This window comes from Artemia sp. Qi Xiang Cuo, chromosome 5 (genome assembly GCF_049724085.1).
Source record: "Artemia sp. Qi Xiang Cuo chromosome 5, ASM4972408v1, whole genome shotgun sequence".
In the NCBI taxonomy this organism is placed as follows: Eukaryota; Metazoa; Arthropoda; class Branchiopoda; order Anostraca; family Artemiidae; genus Artemia; species Artemia sp. Qi Xiang Cuo.
The window spans coordinates 40,050,363-40,061,300 of record NC_142798.1 but is presented as its reverse complement, the minus strand read 5'-3'; the positions used below and the strand labels follow the sequence as shown (position 1 = coordinate 40,061,300).

Below are 10,938 nucleotides of genomic sequence, written 5' to 3'. Positions count from 1 at the left end.
AAAGACCGAGTTGGTGCAGGGAAGAGAATAGTAATGGCAATAGAATATTACCAATCTTGCAGTTACAATTATCTAGTTGTATTCAATACGCTATTTGGCCTTAAAATGGACTCACAAGTCATCTAAGGCCAAATGGCTTGAATGACTTACGAGTAAAGCGCAGGAAGATCGGATATCATCAAGATCAGTGCTCCAAGAGAAATAAGCGGGGAATCAAATTACCAGGAGATGAAGTTCGTCAATTCTCTTGATGGCGTTATTTTCAAAGATGACCTTAGCTTGATGGTGGAGCATCTTCAATAGGAGATAGAAAATTTGTTTGGTAAAGTGGAAAAGATACTTTTGCTTCCTCAGGAAATTTCTTAGGTGAAGGATACTTCAAGAATGGATCTACATCCCAAATTAGGGCCTTGGGAGCTTTTCCAAGTTCCTATCTACACCTTTTCCCTACTTGCAAGGCTTGAAACATTCTGTTAAAAGCGTCTTCTTTTAACAATGGAAAAAATTCTAGCCGAGATTCTCCTTTTCTTGGTCTACAAGTTTTGGCAAGGCCAAACAGGTCTACAGGTTAGGATTGATTCGAATTTTTTCTTCTTTTTCTAGTTTTCTTTTTCTGATGTTAAGTTCATAGCTTTCAGGGCAGCAAGGAAGGAAATAGTTATACGCAACCTCAGTATAATCTATTTTTCTCTAATTTGGAGTTCGAAAACTGGTAAATAGCTATCCCAGCTGAATTTTCAATTTTGCATTCCAATAAACAGATTGTATTTGGTCACTTTTGTTAGTAAATATACATTTTTTAGTATTTAGATGATATGATTACAGATAAGATAGGTCAGCCCCAAAACGATCTTCACTTATAAATCTATTAATCAAGTAACTAATTTTATTAATTAAAAGCAAGGTGTTTATATCCATTGCATCCTTTTATTGTAAAATAAAAATAGGCTTATAAAAAAAAAAAAAAAAAAAAAACGCTTCCCTCCAAAAAGGCTTGTTAGACAGAGAAATTTAACAAATACAAAGTAATAGGAAAACTTCATTAATAAATCATTATGGTGTACACAATTTGATATGAAAATTACATTGCTATTTTTTGAATCATAAGCCCCTTTTAGTGCTGAGTTTTGTAGATTATGAACAGGCGTTTGATTCAGCGTTGATAGAAAAGCTTAGGTGAAGGTTTATCCTTGCATGATACACCAGATAAGTACGCTAAAGGGGTTAGTGTAATATAAAAGAATAACATAGCTGCGGAGGTGAGAAGCGAGGCTAGTAATTGGTTCGGTGTGGAATGAGGGGTTAAGCAGAGTTTTGTCTTTTTCCCATTTACATGGATTACTTTGATGGACTTTGTCCTAAGTAACACAGCAAAATCTATGGGAGAAAATGGTATAAAATATGAACAGATTATTTGAGTACCATGGATAAAAGTGTTAGCACAATGGAAAATTTACTGGAAACGTCGAGAATTCAGGGTGCAAGAATAGGTTAGGAAGTTAATGAAAAGAAGCCTAAGTCGCTTAACCTAGGAAAAAATGAAGATAAAGAAGTAATAATAGGTAACGAGAGGATAGATTAACTTCAGCTAGGGTAGTTTTCTTTTTATCACAACTGGCTTTAACATTTTCTGAAGTTTAGGCAGTTTGAAAGAGTAAGTAATGACACCATCCGCAGTAGAGCTGGAAACAGGACACCCATATAGAACGTATTCGAACATAGACGTCTCTGGTGATTCGGCCACAAACTAAGACGCAATACCGAAGTAATACCTAAAGCGTCTCCTGTCGCCATCGTGAAGAGAGCGAGCCGGTGGTAAAAGAAAACCTGACTATATACCATTAAGTTTGACTTGAAACCGTTTGGTGGATTCAGGACATATGGTGGACACTGGGGTCAAAACTTGGTTTTCGGTTGTCGAGTCATCAACTAAAGACAGGCCCTCCTTGAGCCAAATATGTCGCCGTATCTCAAACCTTACAATGAGCAAAGTCTTGCAACGTGAAAGAACGAACTACAAGAACATAATAGCATTTAGTAAGGAAGTGAAGATGTAGAAAGTAAAATAGCCAAGTTGCAGCATTTTTTTCACGTTTAAAAAAAAAAAACAACATTGAGCTCCATTAGGTTACTAGAAACTGAAAGTGATAAATTACGGCTCCGTAACGTGTCAATTTCAAAAAATATTGAGGATGATGTTGTTGATGTTTTTAGAAGAATTGTCTAAAGATTGATTTAAGTACTAGTTTGAGAGACTGTACATCAAACAACAAGCTTTACATAAAATGTAGTTCAGTCCCATTTTCTTGGGCTATATCTAGGGCCTAGGTCACATAGAGGATTTAAAGGAAATTTGGAACTTCATGATAAAGAGGAAAGACTGAAGCGTTGAAAAGATTTGGGTAGAGACGGATCGTGTGCAGGTATGTTGGCCCCAGGTGGCTTGGTGTTCCAATGAGTCGTTGGTAGCAGTAGTATAAGTTTCCTTTTTTTTATCGACATCAGTTTCCTCAATTTGATCCTAATAAAGGACTTCCAAGACTAGCCTACTTTCCACATTAGAATGTTGAGAGGCTCCATCTTTTATTTCACTCTTTTCAATTAACCCAAAAAGGAAAACGATACGAGAAGTTTTCGCTTAATTTTGTTGATTGTTTTGTTTACCTCTTGCCATCTAGATAGTTTGTATTTTCACTACTATATAAAAGAGTCAATTAACGGTGAGAGAAGCTCTATGTCCACATTACGTCACTGTCACATCTAAAGGTAGTATTTGACATTTTCATACTTCTGAGATAATTACTATATACAGTTTGCTAAGCTGTTCTCAAAAGGAGGATCAGCTTGGCAGCAGGGGCGGATCCAGGATTTTTATTCGGGGGGGGGGGGCATAATAGGTTGCTTCGATAAACTTGCAAAAAAAAGAAATTAAAGCAATTTAAAGGGAGCCTCGACAATTATACGTCGTAGGTAGGTAGTAAAAATGGTCAAATTTAATCTGAAATCTGGTGAGGGTTAAAGTTCTAACAAATCTGTTAAAATCAAAATATTGTATACAAAAATAGTAAGTTATAAAAACCACCCCGCCATAAAAAAAAAAGGTGTTCATCATCAATAAAAAAAAATATGATATTTAATTGCTTTCTGCATAATTTTTCGCCTTTGCACTTCTGACCACTATAGCGAGTGAGTTAAGCTTTGTATTGTCAAAAAAAAATTGGTCTTGAACCATCTTTTGGGGTCATCTATTCATTGTGACTATTTGTATAGGTCAAACCATTTAGCATGTCGCTTAACTTTATGGCATCGCTTCGTAATTATGACAATAGTGAAGAGTAGGAAATGAGGGTTAAGATACAAATTATATATTCGTAAAATATGTATTAAAAATTAAATACTAGTTCGTTTAGGGGTGTAGCAAGAAAAATAGAACAGAGATGGAAATACATAGAATACATTTAAAACGAGTGTTTTAAGTATAGGCAATCAAGCATTAACTAATCACTATTTTTTTTGAAAATAGAGTTTTAATAAACAGTGTCAACTTTGGCGAAATCTAAAAAATTTACTAATCAAAATTTCACTTTTCATAACAACAGAGCATCTTCCAACTTTTAAAATTTTGATATATTTTGTTTAAATTACAGAATTCACAATTTTATAAGAAAAAGTCTATTTGTTTATTTCTGTTCCCGCCATATCTTTTTATTGCGCGGTCGATGTCTACCTCAATATTTTGGTGAACGTTTATAATTGCTAGTCCTGTAAGTTTAGAGCTCTTCGTTAGCATTTCCTCTTCTATCCATCCTAAAATATTCGAATTAAGACCAAAATGGTCAGAAAAATATGAACTTTAATAAAGATGAATGTAGGATATGTACTTCAAATTAAGTATATGAGTCAAAATACTCTTTAAAAAAATAATTATGTTTTTGTTGTTTTTGTATTTACATGTATAGGTTGGTGATTTAATTTCTCAGAGTTTCAAGCTGTGGTAGATTTGTAATTATTTTTTTTTTAATCTAGAAATTTTCAGATTTTCAATACAAACGTTTAAATCTTGATATTTCTGTTGAGCACAAAAATGAAAATTTAAAATTCTTTTAGCATTAAGCATTAAGAAATCCTTTTAGCATTTAGCATTAAGTAAGAGAATTGTCCTGTAAAAATTATGATTTATAAACAACTAATCGTTGAGACATGATTGCATGACATGTACCAAAATAAATATAAACATCCTGAGCGGTATATATAGCAGTTTATACAGTTTTATGGATAAATATATGCAACCCCAATACAAAAACATAACTATATTTTATGACTGGATGGTATTGGAGAAAGTGAGAAATCTTGAAGTCCTATTCTAGTTGCATTTCGTTTCCGTGGTTAACTCAAATGGTCTGAATTTCCTCTTATTTCAACATTTTGTTAGTAAATGTTTAAAAAAATTGATGCTATTCTGCTGATTTAAATTGAGAATTCAGAGACCCATCTATACCGGCTAGATAAAAAAATAAACACATTATTATTTGCCTTCTTTTATAAACAATTTTTCGAAAATCTATTTATCTTAAACGATTACTTCGACCTTTGAAGGAGTATTTCGGCTTAAATTTTTAGTTTTAAGTGTATACTTATACGAACCTTTATTAAACTTCAGATATTTCTAAAGATTTTGGCCTTTACTTTAATGTTTTAGGATGAACAGAGGAAGTGATATGTCATAACACAGAGCTTTAATTAGATGGAAATAGGCAGTAAAGTGGCCACCATTTGCTCACCGAAATCCAAAACTTAAACTAGTAATATCTTTGCACTTCTCATGCGTTTACTTTCTATTATACTAATCCCCTGAAAAAACAACAATGTTCTAAAAATCACCCCGCTCCGCAAAAAAAGCAAACCCAAATTTAATGACAGTCAAAAAAGTAATGACATCAGTTTCTTCACCTCTGTGCGATAGAAAGACTCGAAAACAAATATAAGACAGTAAAAAGGAGTTTTTATATAGAAGTTTAAATATTAAGTTTTTCAGCCTCGTTGTGACAGTACAATACTGAAATATTATTTAGATAGCCTAAAGAAGGTAGGATTTTAAGTTTCCCCTCCTTGTTCTTACGAAATGAAGATTTTCGCCTCCCAGTTGACTTTTTTGGTAAAATTAAATAAAAAGCTTTTTCCACAAAATAAGTTTTTCAAAGAAAAGTAAAGAACTCCGTTAAACAAAAAATGAGCAAAAATAAAATCAAATAATCTACCAAGCGTACCACATCTCACCATGAATAAATAAATGAAAACCGAAACGAACAAATATTACAATAATTAACTGAGTCAAACTCAAAACGAGCAGAAATTAACTTAAGTTGGGTGCAAAACCCCTATGCCTTCCCAATGCCAGAACAAAATTTGCACTTTACTGAAAAATATATAAATGCTCTTACTTTTATAACTTTAATAAATCAAATAATATTAACATTTTGATTACTAAATATCAGTATATGCATATTAAACTGACAGATGCACATTCATTTGTATTTTTTTCAGTAAAGTGCAAATTTTGTGCTGGCCTTGGGAAGGCATAGGGGTTTTGGGCCCAACTTATGTTAATTCTGCTCGTTTTGAGTTTGACTCGGTTATTTATTGTAATTTCTGTTTGTTTTTGGTTTCATTTATTTATCGATGCTGATTTGTGGTAGTTTCACACTTAGTAGATTATTTCATTTTATTTTTGTTCATTTTTTGTTTAATGGAGTTCTTTACTTTTCTTTGAAAAACTTTTTTTGTGGAAAGTTTTTTATTTAATTTCTGTTCCTTTTATATTGACATAGTCTTTTCAGGGAAAAAGAAAATAATACTTTAAATCTTTTGTTTTTTTAAGACTTTATAGTCTGGCCTGCTATTTGTATGCTGGAGAAAATATTTCAGGAAATTTTAACAATATAAACCCTTTTCAAAAGCTGGACAAAAATAGTACTCTTTAACTTAGTTTCATATCTCCTCTAGTAGACTAGAAATATAAAGCGTAATGCCATTCGCAAAAAAATCTGTTTACTCTCTTTAATATCTTCGATACGCTTGCACTATTTTGATTTGGTTAAATTTCAAGAGCAGAAGTAGACTTAAAAGTTTGAACATAATACCCTCAGTCGTTCTTGGGATACTGGTGAGATGCCTTATTGGGGTTAGCATTAACATAGTGCATTTTGATTTAATCTTAAGGCAACATTTTGTTTTTAAACATAATGGGCAAATAGGAGGGTGGGCGTGGGAGGGGGATTAGTTGCCCTCCAATCACTCTCGACTATTAAAAAGGGCATCAGCCCTTTCTACTTTCAATCGAATGAGCCCTTTTCGAGGTTACCACGACAACTCCTTCGATACGAAGTGCCCTAGTCTAAACAACAACAACAACAAAAAAAAATAATATATTATACCCACATCGGTCTTTACTATAAAAATGTCAAGCCTTCCAATCACTTTCGACTATTAAAAAGGGCACTAGGCCTTTCAATTTCCAATCGAATGAGCCCTTTTTGAAACTTCTATAAACACCTTTTATGCCCACAGGGAATAAATTACAATCCTTACCCTAAGGGCTGTTAGGGTTGTTGTCATCCTCTAAGACCTAATTTCCAGAACTTTCAACTACGTTAAACAAAATTTCTATCTCAAAATTTTTATTGGATGTGTTTGGGGAAGAGGTGGGCGTGAGTGGGGCGTTAGTCACTCTCCAATCACTTTCAACTATGAAAAAGGGCCCTAGCACTTTCAATTTTCAGTCAAATTAGCCCTTTTGAAGTTTCTAAGGCAACGCTTTCACTAAAAACTTTATATACCCCCAGGGCATAACTTACAACCCTTGCCCTGAGGGCTAGGGGGAGGGGGATGTCATTCTCAAAAGCCTTATCTCTAGAATAATCAACTACGTTCAACAAAATGGATAGCTGAAAATTGTGATTAGCTGTTCTCCGAGGACTGGTGGGAGTGAGAGGGGGGTTAGTTGCCCTCCAATCCCTTTTGACAGTTAGAAAGGGCACTAGCCCTCTCAATTTCCATTTGAATGAGACCCTTTTGAAGTTTTACGACAATTCTATCTATAAAAAAAACCTTATATGCCCCCAGGGCATAACTTACAATCTTTGCCCTGGGGGCTCTGGGGGGTTATTCATCCTTAAATACATAATTTCCAGAACTTTCAACTACGTTGAACAAAATGGATATCTCTAAACTTTGATTGAGTGTGTTTGGAAAAATGGTGGGCGTGAGAGGGGGGTTAATTACTCTCCACTCACTTTCGACTATTAAAAAGGGCAATCTCAATTTCCAATCAATTGAGCCCATTTTGAAATTTCTACAACAGTTTTCTATATAAACCTCATATGCCCCCAGTGCATAATTTACAGCCCTTGCACTGAGGGCTCAGAGGGCGGTTATGATCCTAAAAGACATAATTTCCAGAACTTTCAACTACGTTTAACAAAATGGACATCTCAAAATTTTGATTGGATGTGTTTGGGAAATGGTGGGAGTGAGAGGGGCATTAGTTACTCTCCAATCATTTTCATGGATAGAAAATGACCCCAATCTTTTCAATTTTCTGTCGAATGAGCTCTTTTCAACTATCCACTAAAAAGCTTTCAATGAACACCTTGTGTGCCCCCAAGGACCGGTGTACAACCCCTGCTCTGAGGACTTTGGGAGAGGAAGGAGGGGTTGTCATCCTTAAATACCTAATTTCCAAAACTTTCAACTACGTTGAATAAAATGGCTATCTAAAAATTTTGATTGGATGTGTTTGGGGAAAAGGTGGGCGTGAGATGAGATGACTTTTATTTTCAACTAATAATTACATCATACTTAACTGACACTTACCACATTTTTTAAATAACATTATCAACAAACGTAGAAATGGTAAGAACGTATGACGTTTTATTAAGCCACTATTGTGACTTGAGCAACGTCACACAATCTTTAATCATAAACCAAACTCATTCACTTTTCATACTCTTTTCTTACCATTCAATACTTTTTAATTCTCCCGATTAAAAAACAAAATAAAAAAAAAAAAAAAAACAAACAAACCCAAAAACAAAAATATAACAAACAGCAATCAAAAATATTTAAGTCCCACCGAACAAAAACTTTTTTAATCTAATTTTAAACTGAAACTGGTTTTCTGACTTCCTAACGCTCTCCGGGAAACCATTCCACAAATTAACTGCATAATTTCTAATTACAAAACTAGATTGACACGTCCTCGTTACTTCTGAGACTAAGCTTCCACGACCTCTAGTCCTATGATGATGATAATCTGAATTAAACTTAAAAAAATCTCAAAAATATTCAGGAGATAATCTATTAAGCACATGGTAAGTAAATACTCCTGCCTGATGGTCCCTGATCTGATGAATATTTAAAATTCTAAAATTCATAAAACATTCACGCGTGTGCTCATACTGCACAAACTCACCCAGTACTCAAAGCGCCTTATTCTGAAGAATCTGCAGTATTTTAATATTTGAAGAAAAATTAGATGCATAAATACAGCAACCATAAACAATAAAAGGGTGAAAAAGAGTATGATATGTATTTCTTAAAACAGTTAAAGGTAACACGTGTTTCAAACGCCGCATCACTCCAAGACCTCGTGCAAGTTTAGAAGAAATCATATTTATGTGTTTCTTCCAACTAAAATTATTATCAGCATAAAATCCCAAATATTTATTTTCAAAAACCTGTAAAAGCGTCAAATTTTCAAATACTATAGAAGCACCATTTACAATTTTTCCTACCCTACTAAAAATCAGATAATTTGTCTTAGAGTATTAACAGCAAGGTAACTCAAGGAGGTAAAAACCAAAAGGTTTTCCAGCGTTCGGTTTGCTTTATCTACTAGTTCTTCCAGTGACCCTGCAGAAATCATCAAAGCAGTATCATCTGCAAATGCTGTAACAGTTGCTTCAGGCATGTAGAACCTCAGAGTATCGACGTATACGAGAAAGAGTAACAGACCCAGGCTGAGCCCTGTCGCATTTTACAGGACAAACTCCGCTAATGATGTCACCTAACATTACTTTAGTTGACCTTCCATACAAATATGATTTAAACCAATCCTAGCAAACATATTTTATCCCCAGACTAGATAGGCGACACAGCAACAACTCAAAATCCAGTGTCAAAGGCTTTTTTGAAGTCGACAAAGATCGTTAAAGGAATAAAACCTTTTTCTAGAGCTCCATTGACTACATCCAGAAGATGGTGAACAGCATGGCTAGTAGAATTTTTACTCCGGAATCCGAATTTGCTGCCACACGATATTCCTAGTTTATCCAAATATTCATAAAGTCTCCTGTGTATTATCTTTTCATGGATTTTAGAAAAAATAGGCTATAACAAAATTAGTCACTGAATCAATAGTTTTCTTTTATTGCCTCCTTTATAAAATGGTATTACCTTAGTCTATTTAAGCCCACTAGGGAATTCACAGGTCTGGAGTGATAGAATTATCAAACCAAGTAGACAAGGTAATATATAAACTAGGATGGCATTTACAGCTCTAAGATTAAGCCCATCTATTCCAGTCGAGTTGAACCTCAGTCCTTTAACTGTGCTCTCGATCTCCTTTGCTGTGCAATTCTCGAACGAAAAACTGCGCCCTTCGCCTCGATTATCTATAAAGGACTTTTCCAGATGTCTTCCAGACTTTTTAGCTACTTCTTCCTTAGTACTTTCCCTTTTTTAGCCTTCCCTTTAAAAACCTTATTTATTAGTCGCCAGGCTCCTTTTGCATCACCACTTTTACCATCAAAAGCAGAAGCATAATATGCTTTTTTGTCACTGCGACGCTTATGGTTAAGTTTGTTTCTCACTCGCTTAAATTCTTCAAATAAACTCACATTTTCCGGGCTCTGTAAATGTTTTTCAAAAAGCTGGTTTCGCGTTTCCATCATTTCAAGCAATTCTGTGGTCACCCATGGCTTTCTTGGCTCATTTTTGTTTTTCCTCATTTCCTTAAGAGGACAAGACACCTCATATAGGGGTAAGAGAATATTCATAAACCTATCGAACGCTGTAGTTGCATTTTGCTCTTCGCTAACTTCATCCCATGCTATAGTACTAACTTGCTCTTTCAGCTTTCTCAAGTTATTGTCTCTCATATCCCTATAAACTCTCTTACTTAGGTTTTTAGCCGAAGTTTTAAAACTATTTTTCATACAAACAATCGGGAGCTGGCCAAAAGCAGGTTGAAGGAGAACATCACAGAATGCTTCCCTCAATAGGTTTGAAGAAACAAATATGTTATCAATTAATGTTGCCGACTCAGCAGTGATATGGGAAGGAATCAGATTCACTGGGTACAAATCATGAGATAATGCAAGATTTAAAAATTCTAAATTAAAACCATTTAATCAAAGTTAAAATCACTCAGAATAACGCACTACGATCGACTAGACTGGACCCTACTTAAAAACTGATCAAACTCCTGAAAAAATTCCTTCGGATGAGCACCAGGGGGTCTATAAGCCAGGTAAACAATTAACTTTTTACCTTTATCTATTTCAATAAAACGTGAGAGGGGGGTTAGTTGCCCTCAAATCACTTTCGACTGTTAAAAAGGGCACTAGCCCTTTGAATTTTCAATCGAATAAGCCCTTTTTCAAGTTTCTGTAACAAAGATTTCCATAAAAACTTACATGTCTCCAGGATATAATCTGTAACTCTTGCGCTCAAGACTGGGAGGAAGTCATTGTTCTCCAAGGTATGATATTCAGAACGTTAAACTGTGCGGAACACAATCGCTCCCTCCAAGTGTTGATTGGAGGCGTTTGGGGAACATGTGGGCGTGGGAGGAGGGTCCCTGGTCTTCCGATCACTTTCAACTATTAAAAAGGACACTATCCATCTCAATTTCCAATCGAATGAGCCCTCTTTGAAGTT

At 34.7% G+C, this 10,938-nt stretch overlaps 1 protein-coding gene across 1 annotated transcript in view; it reads right to left on the bottom strand.

Moving 5' to 3' along the window:
• LOC148952129 (dnaJ homolog subfamily C member 11) overlaps positions 1 to 10,938 on the bottom strand; it is a 63,839-nt gene that overhangs the window by 471 nt on the left and 52,430 nt on the right. The gene's annotated exons all lie outside the window — the stretch shown is intronic.